The sequence below is a fragment of the Ictalurus furcatus genome, chromosome 1 (assembly GCF_023375685.1).
Source record: "Ictalurus furcatus strain D&B chromosome 1, Billie_1.0, whole genome shotgun sequence".
Taxonomy (NCBI): domain Eukaryota; kingdom Metazoa; phylum Chordata; class Actinopteri; order Siluriformes; family Ictaluridae; genus Ictalurus; species Ictalurus furcatus.
Genome location: NC_071255.1, coordinates 567,962 through 584,974, shown reverse-complemented (window position 1 = coordinate 584,974; position 17,013 = coordinate 567,962). Strand labels below are relative to the sequence as shown.

General features: G+C 39.6%; 1 pseudogene; it reads right to left on the bottom strand.

Annotated features, from left to right (window-relative positions):
* Positions 1-589: 589 nt before the first annotated feature.
* On the bottom strand, positions 590-16,170 carry LOC128618264 (NACHT, LRR and PYD domains-containing protein 12-like; annotated as a pseudogene).
* Positions 16,171-17,013: the final 843 nt, after the last annotated feature.

The window sequence follows — 17,013 nt, the reverse complement described above, 5'->3', positions numbered from 1 at the left end:
GGTGGTTAGAAATGTGAGAGACAGACAGGTGTATGACAGACAGATGTCTTACATACTACTCAATAATTTAAGAATTATTCAGTGTAGACTTTTACTTTAAGTTGTAAATTCACTCATACGCATGAATCTGTTATTTCTCCTGTAGGGGGCAGCCGGCTCGGCCTTGGGCCATCACTAGAGGGAGCCAGAGAGCACAGTGTTAATTATAATCAGTGCTAATCAGCTCCACCTGTACCTGGGTCTGTTTAAGGAGAGCTCTGCACTCACTCACTGTTCAGTGTGGACTCAGAATGTCTACGTGGTGGTGTTCAGTTCTCAGCTGCTGAGCTCTCTGGCCTCTCCAGTCTACTCTCGAGTCTAGGACTGAACTCTTAGTTTATCCTCCAGACTTTGGCTTGCTCTGCACTCGGGTCCATCCGCCTCTCTGGAGGAGGGTCACTGGGATGAGATCTCACCTCCAATCCCTGGAGATTAGGGTTCAAACCCTGCATGGAGTGACCTCCTTGTTCCATTCTACCACACACAGATCTAACCAAACACACTGGATCATTACATAACAAACACACACCAACGTTGTTAACCATGAAACTGTATTTTTACAATAGTTCCTTTATTTTATTTCAGTTAGAAATTTCTGAAACACAGAAAATACAGAGAGTACCGAGTTTCAGGTCCGTGTAAGAACAAGATACAGAGAAGATAAATATCAACATGTGTATGAAATTGTATGCAACGACTTTACAGTAAATGTACAAGAAGGTTTTCGATTCTGTTTTTAAAATAATGTAAAGATCTTCAGTATTCAGAGTGTCTACATGATTATTATTTACAATGCATTTTCTTTTCTGGGTTATAATGTGAGATTACTTCTACTCATATACATGACATGTTGTGACCTGAGAACCAGAGATGTATTATTATTATTATTATTATTATTATTATTATTCCAGCCTGAAGTGAGGTGGAGCTGAGTGGATAAATGATGTGATCAGTTACGGTTATTGCTGTGGAACTTCTGCATCTGAATGTGAATGATTCTGCTATTAATGCTGTAAGACAGAGAACAGGACAGAATGACAACGTTAAACACCATTCTTAAGAACACCACACTCTCTCTCTCTCTCTCTCTCTCTCTAAATATTTAATAGAATAATGAACAGTGTTTTGAGGACCAAAAAGGATACAATATTCTCAGAATGACAGGGTTGAATATCTTCATTTAAAATCATTTTTATTTAAATATATAAAAGAGCTCAATATTGGCTTTTGGTAACTGAAGGTAAGATTAGGATTAGGGACTTAGGTATAAAGTGATGATCTGACCTCTGTGTGTGTGTGTGTGTGAGAGAGAGAGAGAGAGAGAGAGAGAGAGAGAGAGAGAGAAAGTGTAGACAGTAACTCACTGTAGTTTCTCCAGTTTACAGTGTGGATCCTTCAGTAGATCAGAGAGCAGCTTCACTCCTGATTCTCCTGGATTATTGTAGTACAGATTCAGTTCTCTCAGGTGTGATGAGGTGTTTGACCTCAGAGCTGAAGCCACAGCAACACAACCTTCATCTGTAATACCGCAGTAAGACAACCTGCAGAGAGAAAACATCTCACTTACAGTGTAAATCTTTATTACACAACATACACAATCTGTATATACAGTACACTTACTCTGTGTGTGTGTGTGTGTGTGTGTGTGTGTGTGTGTGTGTACCTCAGTATCTCCAGTGTACAGTGTGTGTGTGTGTGTGTGTGTGTGTGTGTGTACCTCAGTATCTCCAGTGTACAGTGTGGATTCTCCAGTCCAGCAGAGAGCAGCTTCACTCCTGAATCCTGCAGGTTATTCTCACTCAGGTTCAGTTCTCTCAGTCTGGAGGAGTTTGAGGTGAGAACTGAGGACAGAGCTCTACAGCTTTCCTCTGTCAGATTACATTTATACAGACTGGAAGAGAAATGATGAAATATGTGAATATCTGATTGATAAATAAGGTGAATTTCCATCAGTTGGGGAATCAATGTCCACCACAGATGATTGGGGGAGTGGAAGCAGACATGCCTGTATTGTGTGTAAATGTAAATGGGTTAAATGTAAATTGTTGGGAAAATAAAATCAGTAATTGAAGTTATACATGTACAGTACTGTGCAAAAGTTTAGGCACCCTGTTTTTTAGTACACACTTAGTTATATTTTTTTTATTTTATGACTTCTACATTATCGAGTCAGTACAAAAACATTTTACATTTCTGAACATTAGTTTTCCAGCCCAAAATTAAATGCTACAGAAAAATGTCAGTAAAGAAAGTAGCATATTATGTAAGAGACCAATTTTCAAACAAAAACATAAAGAAGGCTACTGGGTTTTTCAGTTCAGAATACAAAGAAATACAGAATGTTCAAATCATTCAAGTGTTTTCAATCAACTGATTTCCATTACATGAGAGTAGATGTTAACTTCATGCTGAATTTAGGACGGCTAACTTGGCTCTTGACAAGATAAGCACCAACTAAGACATAGCTTCACAGTAAACTAATGTGATCCATATGTGTCTCCATCCATTCTTTCCATATAATGATATCCTTCTGTCTGGTGTTGATGGCTGAAGTGTAATGCTGGCTCCAGGGATCAGCTTATTTTCCTCCCTAGCACATCAGCACACACAACGGCTGCAATGCTGGCTCCGGGGATCAACCATAGTCTCCCCAGCGCATCAGCATGACAACCGTCTGGATTGAGCTAAGCAGGGTACATCTCTGGGGTCTTCAAGTGGGCACCTTCCATCCTCTGTGTTTCGTCGACTAGCTCACGACACCTCAAGGGGGCTTGACGGTGATTCTGGTGTCCCAGCATTACCCCCTCCGTCCCCCACTCAACTCAGCCCAGCTTACTTTCCTGTACCTTCGCCTTTTTTTCTTTCTATTGTGCTTGAGCTCCCCAGCCAGAATCTTTCTGTCTCAACCACAGCCAGTTGCTGCTCCTCTCTGCTGCTTCAGATAACTTCTTCACTGTGTGACGCAACTCTTGTCCATTAAATCCGACATCTCTAAGAAACCGGGTTGTAGAGTGTGCCACAAATCCTCGACATCCCACTTCCACTGGGTAAACCCAGACTCTCCATCGTCGCTGTTCCGCTTCAGTGGCTAGTTGAGCATACCGCAGTTTCTTCCTCTCATACGCCTCATCTACAGCAGCCTCCCATGGCACTGTTAACTCTACCAGGTGAACCAAGCGTGCTGACCCAGACCACAAGAAAATATCTGGTCAAAGGTTTGTGGTGGCAATCAGGTGGAAAAATCAACGTTGATCAACATCTGCCAGCATTTTCCCGTCTCTAGCAGCTTCCAGTTGTCCTGGGCGAGGATTGGTTTTAACACCTTTTCTTGGTGGTTGCTCTCCTGGGCAGAGGAATATTGTCTTTTGTGTGTAATGTTTTGATGGAACAGGTGGCAACTTATTGGTCATGTTATGTTTGTCTTCCAGTGCTAAGGCCAAACATCGCAGCACCTGGTCATCGCGCCAAGTAATGATCCTTGGCTAAGAGTCGCCTTGCATCCTGTCAAAATGTGCTTTAATGTTGCAGGGGATGAACTCAAACCACATGAGGGATCCTCTCCTACCCAAAGGTTTAGATTCTGTGGTGATGGGAGAACATCATACGTTGACCTTATAAGGAAACTGATCCTGCTCTGTTCCATTGACCATAGGTCTTGCCAGCCAATCTTGCGTTGTTCCACACTCTCCCATCTCATCCACTCTCCCTGCTCACCCTGGGAAATGGCCTTTATACACCGCATCCTCTCCTCCTGCTTTTGCACCTCATTGACTACAAGCTTCCTCCATTGCACTGGGGCTGCCTTATGGCATATTGTCCTATTGGATTTTTGGATTTTTATGGCCGCTTAAGGCTTCCATAAAGTTTGGACATTGTAGATCATTTTTCTGGGATTATTCACATATAAAGACACAATCAATTCCGTTCGTAATTTTCACTCACCGTGCTGTGAAAAAGTATTTGCCCCCATCCTGATATCTCATACTAAATAGTTTTAGACCTTCAAATGAAATACAACATATAACAAAGGCAACCTGAGTAAACACACAATACAGTTTTCATTTCTTTATTTTTTTATTGAAGAATAAAAAGTTATCCAACACCTATCACCCATGTGAAAAACTAATTGCCCCCTTAAAATCTGGTTGTGCCACCTTTAGCAGCAATAACTGCAACCAAACGCTTCTGATACCCGAGATCGGTCTTTCACTTACTTCTAGGACTAGGACTTACTCCTACGCTTTGGATCATTGTCTTGGTGCATAATCCAGTTGTGCTCGAGTTTCAGCTTATAGACTGAAGACCAGACGTTCTCCTTTAGGATTTTCTGGTAGAGAGCAGAATTCATGTTTCCCTCAATTACTGCAAGTTGTCCAGACCCTGAAGCAGCAAAGCATCCCCACACCATCACACTGCCTCCACCATGCTTGACCGTAGGTAAGATGTTCTTTTTTGTGTAACTCGGTGTTTGGTTTACTCCAGATGTAACGGGACTCCTGTCTTCCAAACAGTTCCACTTTTAACTCATCAGTCCACAGAACATTCTCCCAAAAGGTTTGAGGATCATCAAGGTATGTTTTGGTGACATTCAGATGAGTCTTAATGTTCTTTTGGGATAGCAGTGGCTTTCACCTCACCACTCTTCCATGGAGCCATTTTCCCCCAGTGTCTTTCTGATAGTGGAGTCATGAACAGTGACCTTTATTGATGTAAGACAGGCCTGTAGATCCTTTGATGTTTTTCTTGGCTCTTCTGTGACTTCCTGGATGAGTTGTCGCTGTGCTCCTGGAGGAATTTTGGAAGGTTGGCCACTTCTGGGAAGGTTCACTACTGTGTTGAGTTTTTCCATTTGGAGACAACGGTTCTCACTGTGGTTCTTTGGAGTCCCAGAGCCTTTGAAATAGCTTTGTAACCCTTCCCAGACTGATGTACTTCAATCACCTTCTTCCTCTTCATTTCTTGAATTTCTTTCAGCTTTTGCACAGTGTGTTACTGGGTAAGACCTTTAACCAACTTCATGCTGTTGAGAAAGTTCTATTTAAGTGTAGATGTGATTGAACAGGGTTTGTAGTAATCAGACCTGGTTGTGTCTCGTCCAGCTGAACCACATTATCAATGCACTTTCATAGAGTTGGGGAATTAGTAACTACGGGGGCAAATACATTTTCACACAGGTCCAGTTGGTATTGGATAACTGTTTTGCTTCAATAAATAACATTATCATTTAAATTATATTATTTTGTGTTTACTCGCACTGCCTCTGTTTTATGTTAGATTTTGTTTTAATTTCTGAAACTATTTAGTATGAGAGATACACAAAAACTGAAGAAATCAGAAGAAATCCTTTTTCACAGCATTGTATAAAGTGATGATCTGACGTGTGTGTGTGTGTGTGTGTGTGTGTGTGTGTGTGTGTGTGTGTGTAGAGACAGTAACTCACTGTAGTTTCTCCAGTGTACAGTGTGGATCCTTCAGTAGATCAGAGAGCAGCTTCACTCCTGATTCTCCTGGATTATTGTAGTTCAGATTCAGTTCTCTCAGGTGTGATGAGGTGTTTGACCTCAGAGCTGAAGCCACAGCAACACAACCTTCATCTGTAATACCGCATTTACACAACCTGCAGAGAGAAAACATCTCACTTACAGTGTAAATCACACAGCTTTACTACACAACATACACAATCTCTATATACAGTACACTGTGTGTGTGTGTGTGTGTGTGTGTGTGTGTGTGTGTGTACCTCAGTATCTCCAGTGTACAGTGTGGGTTCTCCAGTCCAGCAGAGAGCAGCTTCACTCCTGAATCCTGCAGGTTATTCTTACTCAGGTCCAGTTTTCTCAGTCTGGAGGAGTTTGAGGTGAGAACTGAGGACAGAGCTCTACAGCTTTCCTCTGTGAGTATACACCACCGCAGGCTGGAAGAGAAATGATGAAATATGTGAATATCTGATTGATAAATGAGGTGAGTTTCCATCAGTTGGGAAATAAACTGTTTCCCTGAACACAAGGTTCTGACGTCAGAATAAAATATAAAATAAAGAGACTGTGTATTTGTACTCGGACAGATCCACGTGTCTCAGCTCATATCAGACGATTTAAATAGAGGTGTAGATAGAGGTGGAGGTAGAGGTGGAGACACAAGATCTAACATAAACATGATGAAGGTATATGAGTGTGTAGAGAGAAAGTAAGATTGTACATTGGATATAATTTATCTTTGATAAAAGTTACATAAAGACACAATCAATTCTGTTCGTAATTTTCACTTATAACGTGTTGATCTGACCTTAGTGTGATGTGTGTGTGTGTGTGTACCTCAGTTTCTCCAGTGTACAGTGTGGATTCTCCAGTCCAGCAGAGAGCAGCTTCACTCCTGAATCCTGCAGTTCATAACTGTGACTCAGGTTCAGTTCTCTCAGTCTGGAGGAGTTTGAGCTGAGAACTGAAGATAGAGCTCTACAGCTTTCCTCTGCCAGATCCTTCCCACACAGACTGGAAGAGAAATGATGAAATATCAGAATACTGATCTCAAACACACAAACCAGTTATTGTACGAGGACTTTTATTTTGAAACTGTGCTTGGTAGGACTGGAAAAGCCCAGAATCTTTTAGGTTTCTAAAATAACTTCAACTTTGCGTCATTTCTCCTCAGTCTCTGTGACTGGTCCGGCAAACAAATGGAGCAAATGTTCTATTACTGGTTATGGGGAAATATCACCGTCTATCATTCCCCTCTAACATTGTCATGGGAGGTTGTTGTCTTGTGTGTGTCGAGTTTCATTCAGTTGTGTCACCACGGGTGCTTCTCAATACTTAATGGATTCTATGTGTTGTTTTTTTTTATCCTACTACGCTATTCCCTAAAGAAATCTAATATAATTAGAGTAAATGTTCTTTTGTTGGAGTAATATTATTCAGTTCGGAGTACTGAAGTCCACATTTACTTGGCACTGCTGGGGATCCTCGATCTGCAGTTAGAGCACCCCAGATTATTATAGCATGGACTCAATGGAGCACATTTGTCAGTTAAACATTGAACTCCAGCATAGTATAATAAAAACAGGTTTCAAGATTAGTAATGCTGTTCATGCCAAACTCACCCTACCTATCTTATGTAACTTTAAATTAGTTACATCAGACAAATTTTGCTGAAATTATAATCTACAAATGGCACAGATTTCAAACTATTGCCATTTTGTCCAGGACCGGCTGTCCCAGCAGATCCGCGAGGTTCTGAATCGTGAATCTTAATTGCCACGTCACCTGATCACGGCAGGTCTATACATAGGCATGATGTTACACAAGCTTCAGATACCGGTCACGCCCGAGGGCGCTTCTCACAGCGTGGAGCTCACGCAATGTTGAGTTCCCTTTGAAAGGGATCTGTTTGTACTTAATGGATTTTCCTGATGTCTGGTTTGATGGACACTTCTTAATAGGGTCATTTTACTGCTATAGAACAACGTTTTGGGAAAAATACTATTGCATTATTTTATTATTACTACTTTATTAGAGAAAATATAGAATTAGAAGAAGCTTTTATTTGTCACATATACATTATAGTGAAATTCTTTTCTTCACATATCCCAACTTGTTAGGAAGTTGGGGTCAGAGCACAGGGTTAGCCATGATATAACACCCCTTATTAAGGGCCCAACAGTGACAACTTGGCAGTGTCGGGGCTTGATCCACCGACCTTCTGGTCTGTAACAAAGAGTCTTAACTGTTGAAAAACTACTGCAAACTAATAATGCAACTAAAGTACAAGTTAATAACATATACAGATAAATAATTTCTCTGATATACGATTTCTGTTCTTTGGGCCAACAGAACTATTATACAACGACGGGGCTGAATGATTCCTTAACTATTCCATTTTAAAGGAAAATAAAATAAGTCCTGCAATAAAATATGTATCTGCAATCAGTGGGTCACGTTAGGACAAAGACATATTACACATGATCTTACAAACCTAATGTGCACTGATCTTTAACCTCTAGAAATTAATTTTCAACATTTCAAGTAAGAAGTGATTTTGATTTTTCAGTTTTGACACAAACTTATGTGTTTAATTTCAACATGACAATAAAATAAAAATAAAAGTTGGTGTGTATAGTTCTCTGCTCATACATTCTGATTTCTGGGTGTGTGGAGTGGATGTGAGTACAGGTGGTGTGTTCATGTCTGTCATGTCAAACCAGCAACTGCAGTTCTCAGAATACAACACAAACTACAAACATGTAGTTTCAGAATAAACAGACGAGGACTACACTTCCCACACGCGCACACACTTCCCACACCATTGTTCAGTGTTACATTAAAATAATAAACCATGCAGTAATACATTTATAAATAAAAATACTCACATAGCTTTTCTGGAGGCTTTGACCACTGGCAGCAGCTTCAGAAGACATTCCTCTGTTGGGTAATATTTAATAAAATTAAACTCATCCAGATCCTGTCCTGAGCTCAGTAACACAAACACCAGAGCTGACCACTGAGAAGGAGAGAGTATGGTTCCACTGAGACGATGGTGGCCTCCCTTTTTTATGTAAGTTTGTATTTCCTGCACTAGAGAATGATCATCCAGTTCATTCAGACAGTGGAACAGACTGATGGATTTCTCTGGAGATGGATTCTCCCTGATCTTCTCCTTGATGTACTCGACTGTTTCCTGTTTGCTGTGAGAGCTGCTTCCTGTCTGTGGCATTAAGCCTCGTAAGAGAGTCTGATTGAACTCCAGTGAGAGACCCAGAAGGAAGCGGAGGAACAGGTCCAGGTGTCCGTTCTCACTCTGTAAGGCCTTGTCCACTGCGCTCATGAGGAGATCAGACATGTTTGACTTGGTGAGAAGATCAGACAGATCAGTGGTTTGTTGTTCTGTTACATTTCTGCTGATGAAGGAGAGAAATGTGTATAAAGCAGCCAGAAACTCCTGAACAGTCAGATGTACAAAGCTGAACACCTTCCCCAGGTGAAGCCCAAACTCCTCTCTGAAGATTTGGGTACACACTCCTGAGTACACTGACACTTCTCTGACAGTAATGCCACACTCTCTCAGGTCTTCCTCATAGAAGATCAGGTTTCCTTTCTCCAGCTGTTGGAAAGCCAGTTTTCCCAGTGCCAGGATACTCGCTCTGGTCTGCTGAGGATCAGGGTCACATTTCTGATGGTACTTTTGGTCCTTTTGTTTGATCTGAAAGATCAGGAAGTGTGTGAACATTTCAGTCAGAGTCTTGGGGATCTCTCCACGCTCTGCTTGACCCAACATTCTCTCTAGAACAGTGGCTGAGATCCAGCAGAAGACTGGGATGTGGCACATGATGTAGAGGCTTCTTGAAGACTTCATGTGTGAGATGATTTTATCGGCCAGGCTCTGATCACTGATCCTCTTCCTGAAGTACTCCTCTTTCTGAGGATCACTGAACCCTCGTACCTCTGTTACCTGGTCTACACACTCAGGAGGGATCTGATTGGCTGCTCCTGGTCGAGAGGTTATCCAGAGGAGAGCAGAGGGAAGCAGATTCCCCTTGATGAGGTTCGTCAGCAGCACATCCACTGAGGCTGACTCTGTCACATCACACAATCTCTCATTCTTCTGGAAATTTAGAGGAACTCGACACTCATCCAGACCATCAAAGATCAACACCACTTTGTAGGAGTCTATTAATTCTAGTTTTCTCATTTCAGGAAAAAAGTGATGAAGAAGCTCCATCAGACTGAGATGTTCCTGCTTCATCAGATTCAGCTCTCTAAAGGGAAGTGGAAACATGAAGGTGACGTCCTGATTTGCTTTTCCTTCAGCCCAGTCCAGAATGAACTTCTGCACAGAGACTGTTTTTCCAATTCCAGCAACTCCTTCAGTCAGAACTCTTCTGATGGACTTGTCTTTAAAGAGATCATTACATTTGATGGGTGTCTCCTGTGCTGCTGGTCTCCTGGATGCTGTCTCAATCTGTCTCACCTCATGTTCATTATTGTGCGTTTCCACTCCAACCCTCTGTGATGTAGAGCTCTGTGTAGATCTCATTCAGAAGTGCTGAGCTTCCATGCTGTGAGATTCCTTCATTAATTCTTTTAAACTTCTCTCTCAGTCTGGATTTCAGATTTGTCTGGTACACAGAGGCCACAGACTCTAATAAACAAAGTAATAACATGTTTTAATGCAAAATCACTTTAAATAAATAAATTAAATATTGATGTACATTCCTGATTAATGTATTAAATTTAGAAATAAAAGCATATACAGTGCAAACTAAAATTAATTTCAGATTATTAATATCTTTGACTAATTCATCTTGATAAATTGAATATGATGTGTTTAAGTATGAACAGAATTTAAGTTGATAAAATAAAGTCATGACTCAGAGCTCTTACTGTTGTGCAGTGTGTTAGCGAGATCTGTGTGGTTCATGTTCTTCAGGACGTGCAGTGTGATCTTCAGCGCTCCGTCTCTGACACTGTGCAGATCCTCCTCATCCTCCACCTCCCTCTCAGTGCATGCTGGGTAATCTGGACTCAGGAACTTCCTAAACCTCTTCAGCTCATTCTTCATCAGAGTGATGACTTTGTGTTCCAGCTCCTGGTTAGAAACACACAGGAACACATCTAAATATTATAATGTTACACACTGAGAGATGCTTTTATTTTATAAAAAGAAGAAAAGTCTCTTTCTATTCCCACAGTTACAGCTGAAATTCTGTCTGATTACCCATAATGCTGCTGCACATGGATAAAACCGTATACACACACCTTGAATATGGAGTCCAACTGATTTCCGCTGAGGTTTGATTTCTTCTGTTGTGGTCTGTGAAGAAATAAAACACATGATGTGATATAGACTATATGTATTCATAGCTGCACAACACACACTAATAAATACAGAGACAGATATTTAACACTATCCTCTTAACACAATACACCGATTTCAGGATTTCCTCACTGACACTAACATGTTTAGAAACAAAGGTTTTAATGAATGAATTAATAAATAGTTATATAATGAGACCAGTGAGTTTGATCAGGTGAGCACTGCTGTAAAAACGCCTCACTGTACTGACCTTAGATCAGGAGAACTGGCTCTGTCTCTGAAGTTAGTTATGATATTCATTGACTGGTCACTCTTCATGGACACACAGCTGGGTTCTGGTGAGTCTGATCTCTTTCCCTCCATCATTCTACAACACAGATATTATTACAGACAGAAATGAAGGGAATTGGACATGTTAATATAATACGGATTGTATACAGATGATTGTATATAAAGTTTGAAGTAGCACAGAACCTCTTAAACAATCTTAATCTTAGTCTAATAAGAAGCAAAGTAAATAATACAGACAGAATAAGAGACAAGTCCTTGCATTCTAACTGACCATATTATGTCTGAAATGTTGGAAAGGTGCAGACATTAACAAAATGAGGTTAAGACATACGGTGCTGTGAAAAAGTATTTGCCCCATCCTGATTTCTTGTTCCTGTTTTTGTGTATATCTCATACTAAATTGTTTCTGAAATTAAAACAAAATCTAAGATCAAACAAAGGCAACCTGAGTAACCACAAAATACAGGTTTTTTTAATGATCATGTTATTTATAGAAGCAAAAAAGTTATGAATTTGGATTATTCAGCAAGACAATGATCCAAAGCATAGTATTTATATTGTATTTCGTTTGAAGATCTAAAACTATTTAGTATGAGATATACACAAAAGCAGAAGAAATCAGGATGGGGCAAATATTTTTTTAACAGCACTGTACAAACAAACAAACTTGTACTGTGTACAAATATATTTACAGGGTTATTTTGAGACTTAACTACTGCTTCTAACTGAGTCAGTCATTTCATAATATATATATATATATATATATACAGTGAGGGAAAAAAGTATTTGATCCCCTGCTGATTTTGTACGTTTGCCCACTGACAAAGAAATGATCAGTCTATAATTTTAATGGTAGTTGTATTTGAACAGTGAGAGACAGAATAACAACAAAAAAATCCAGAAAAACGCATGTCAAAAATTTTATAAATTCATTTGCATTTTAATGAGGGAAAAAAGTATTTGACCCCCTCTCAATCAGAAAGATTTCTGGCTCCCAGGTGTCTTTTATACAGGTAACGAGCTGAGATTAGGAGCACACTCTTAAAGGGAGTGCTCCTAATATCAGTTTGTTACCTGTATAAAAGACACCTGTCCACAGAAGCAATCAATCAGTCATATTCCAAACTCTCCACCATGGCCAAGACCAAAGAGCTCTCCAAGGATGTCAGGGACAAGACTGTAGACCTACACAAGTCTGGAATGGGCTACAAGACCATTGCCAAGCAGCTTGGTGAGAAGGGGACAACAGTTGGTGCGATTATTCGCAAATGGAAGAAGCACAAAAGAACTGTCAATCTCCCTCGGCCTGGGGCTCCATGCAAGATCTCACCTCGTGGAGTTGCATTGATCATGAGAACAGTGAGGAATCAGCCCAGAACTACACGGGAGGATCTTGTCAATGATCTCAAGGCAGCTGGGACCATAGTCACCAAGAAAACAATTGGTAACACACTACTCCGTGAAGGACTGAAATCCTGCAGCGCGCGCAAGGTCCGCTGCTCAAGAAAACACATATACATGCCCGTCTGAAGTTTGCCAATGAACATCTGAATGATTCTGAGGACAACTGGGTGAAAGCGTTGAGGTCAGATGAGACCAAAATGGAGCTCTTTGGCATCAACTCAACTCGCCGTGTTTGGAGGAGGAGGAATGCTGCCTATGACCCCTGGAACACCATCCCCACCATCAAACATGGAGGTGGAAACATTATGCTTTGGGGTTTTTTTTCTGCTAAGGGGACAGGACAACTTCACCGCATCAAAGGGACGATGGACGGGGCCATGTACCGTCAAATCTTGGGTGAAAACCTCCTTCCCTCAGACAGGGCATTGAAAATGGGTCGTGGATGGATATTCCAGCATGACAATGACCCAAAACACACGGCCAAGGCAACAAAGGAGTGGCTCAAGAAGAAGCACATTAAGGTCCTGGAGTGACCTAGGCAGTCTCCAGACCTTAATCCCATAGAAAATCTGTGGAGAGAGCTGAAGGTTCGAGTTGCCAAACGTCAGCCTCAAAACCTTAATGACTTGGAGAAGATCTGCAAAGAGGAGTGGGACAAAATCCCTCCTGAGATGTGTGCAAACCTGGTGGCCAACTACAAGAAACGTCTGACCTCTGTGATTGCCAACAAGGGTTTTTAAACCAAGTACTAAGTCATGTTTTGCAGAGGGGTCAAATACTTATTGCCCTCATTAAAATGCAAATCAATTTATAACATTTTTGATGTGCGTTTTTCTGGATTTTTTTGTTGTTATTCTGTCTCTCACTGTTCAAATAAATCTACCATTAAAGTTATAGACTGATCATTTCTTTGTCAGTGGGTAAACATACAAAATCAGCAGGGGATCAAATACTTTTTTCCCTCACTGTATATAAATATATATATATATATATATATATATATATATATATATATATATATATATATATATATATATAAACAAACATTTTCATTCAGTAACGCCAGGACAACTAACTAACTCCGGGGCCCCACCCCCACATCAGTCTTGTTCTTCTTACTTACCATGCAAGAATGAACTCAATTAATTATCTTTGAGGAGGGAAAAACAGTTTGAACACGATAAATAGTTTCTGTTAGCTCTTCCTTTTCCTTTTTGAAGTGTATGTCTCAGTGTAAATGTCCCTTCAGTTTTTTATTGGTGAGAAAAGAACTAAAACTCCTCACTGTACTGACCTCGGATCAGGAGAACTGTCTCTGTCTCTGAATTGAAGTGGCTCTCCCATTGACTCATCGCTCTTCATGGAGACACAGCTGGGTTCTGGTGAGTCTGATCTCTTTCCCTCCATCATTCTACAACACAGATATTATTACAGACAGAAATTAAAGTGAAAAAAAAACTTTATGCAAAGAAAATATACAAGCAAATTTTGGGGACTTTCTGAGCATGAGTTAACGACTTTCTAGACCTGTCACGATCACAAATTTCATTGAACGAAATGTTATCCCAGAAATATTTGTGATAAACTATATTATTGTCATTTTAAAACCATTTTATGTCAATGATATAATGCTAATATAATAGCATAGGTTTTGTCTTCTGACAAAAAATATCCTTTTAATTTAGTCACTATTTCATCATGTCATATTTATTCATTGTAGTCCGTTTTAAAAAGTTTCATTATTATTTATTTATTTCATTTATTTCTTTATTTCTTCATCAATCATTTTAATCATTTTATTCCTTTTAATCCAGAGCCATATTTCCCTGTAGTTCTCGCCTGGTGTCCCACTGAAGCTAAGCAGGGTTGAGCCTGGGCCAGTACATGGATCGGAGACCTCCTGAGGAAAACTAAGGTTGCTGCTGGAAGTGGTATTAGTGACTGTAAGCATCAGCTCTGAATGGAACAGCTACGGCGACCGGAAGTAAGCTGTTACACTGCTGTGGCTGAGAACGTAAAAATCACTAAACAACCGCAAACAAGACAGCGCAATGCAGCATTCAGTCGTTTATTGAAATACAAAAAAATCAAAGTCATTTAAAAAAGCAAGAGAATGATTGCTTTTGGCATTAAATAATAATCTTTTGTCATGATAAGAGTTTTTACTCTTGTATGATGACAATAAGTCTAAAAACCTCAATTTACCGTGTAAGCAATACAGCACTTGCCTTTTAATCTTGATTACATGGAGGAAGACGAATGCCTAAATGAGTTTCGTGTCAGAAAATTTTAATTAGCTTAAGTTTAAAATATAATCAACACAGATTAAATAAAAGACTAATGGTACAACCATATACTGGTGCAATTACAATGTCATATACCATAAAACATATGTCACGTTGTAACGATTACTGCAAACCAGCTGTTCTCCCGTAGTAGAACATCACGAAGTAGCAGTTAAAGTCGCGCATGCGCAATACATAGTCAGGACGTCGTTGCCTTTTCATTCGCAACTGTTGCTTAAAGTCCCTATTATTGAGGCCAGCAGGGGGCGCTCCCCCTGTGGTCTGTGTGAGGTCTAATGCATAGTATAGTGAAGCGGACACTATACTGTAAAAACAGCGTCTTTCGGATGAGACGTTAAACCGAGGCCCTGACTCTCTGTGGCCATTAAAAATCCCAAACTCAAATAATTACTTTAGGACTGTGAAGGGGGAAAAAAGTATTGGTTAAAGACGAAAGATTAGGGAATGAAAAGAAAGAAAAGAAAGCCATGGGAGTGTAGAACATACGGAGCAGATAAGGACAGATAAGGACAGATAAGGACATGATCTAATGTTCAGAGGAAATAATGATTACTTACCGATTCCGAGGAGAGTTTAAATCACACACATGAAGCGACTCGGAATAATGTGAAGACCGAAGATCAGTAAAACACGCAGATATCCGAGATCACGTCGTACAGAATACAGTCACTGCTGTTTGTAGTGAAAGTGAAACTGTGCTGCGTTTCCTGTGAACAGGTTGATGACGCAGGTGTGTGTTTCTACCTGTCAGAAAATACAGATCTCTTCTTTTTTTGGAATCTGAATGTGTGTATTGCAGCTCTACAGGTTTAAGTGTGTATCACGTCTCAGACTATTATTGTCCCTGATGTCGCAGATGTTTTATTGTCCACATCTGCACAGGAGTAAATAGTTTGTGGTGCTTTTGGCTGTAAATGGGCTACTGTAGACATGTAAACACTACCTCGTGTTATTCTTCATGACCTCCACGTCCACATTTTTAAACTGCTTAAAAATGATTTCTTTTATAACGTGTGCAACTCAAAAAAGTTAAACACGTAGAAGACTGACACCACCATCATCTGGATCAGGTTGATTAGTGAATTTTCCTCAGCAGTGTGTTTGTCCGTCAAACCTTTTATAAGTGGGTGAGATGGGAAGGTGAAGAGTAACCTACACGGTCTTCAAGTATGAGTTCACGCAGATTCTCTTGTTTCAGATAGAGCCTGACTTGTGAACATTTACACACACACACACACACACATTTGATATCTGATGTCTTACAGCTCTATTCCCATGGCATTGTGTAATAATAACATACAGACCTGTCTCTCTGCCTACATCCATGTCTCTCTATCCATGCCGTTAGATAAATAAGATTATAAAATTTTTAATAAAATGACCGTTTAGATGGTCATACAAGGATCAAATAGATCATTGTGATTTGTGAATTGGTTCAAAGTTCAGTTTTTTCCTTTAAACTTTGTTTGAGCTCTTGAGTCGACCACTTATCAGAAAATCAGTGTTACAGGCCTTTATCATTCAACACACTGCTATAATAAAGTAAACACTCTATTTTCAGACAAAACTGGATATGTGAAAACTTTCACCGATTGGTTTAACTCTTTCTGATGGATTCATACAGATTGGCATTGTCAAATATTCATCTTCTAAGCCATAAAAGGAAATAAAGCCTTTGTTGTTTAAATAAGTTGTTTTTCTTCTAAATAATAATAATAACAATAATAATAATAATAATAATAATAATAATAATAATAATAATAATAATAATAATAAAGATAAAGCACTCTTTTTTTTCAACTATGTCTGGTCCAGCTGTTTAATAAATTACCAGATAATTTTTTTAATAAACTTGAGGTTTGGTTTTCCTTTAAAAGGGAAAAATGTGTGTATATATAGTGATTTTTTAGTCAGAAATATCAATTATTTGAACGTGTAACCAGTCATTTCTTTAAAATAAACACGTTCTTGAGGGGAAACAGGAATTAGTTGAGAAGTTTTAAAACATTTTTAAATGGCACATGAGTTTTGGTAACAGAACTAAGAAAAATGCAACCATCTTCTGCTTAGAAACCTTATAAAAAATGAAAGTTATGTTGGGACCAGATGGACCAATACACATTTTAAATAGTTAAATATGTGTTATTAGATTCAGTGTTGAAAA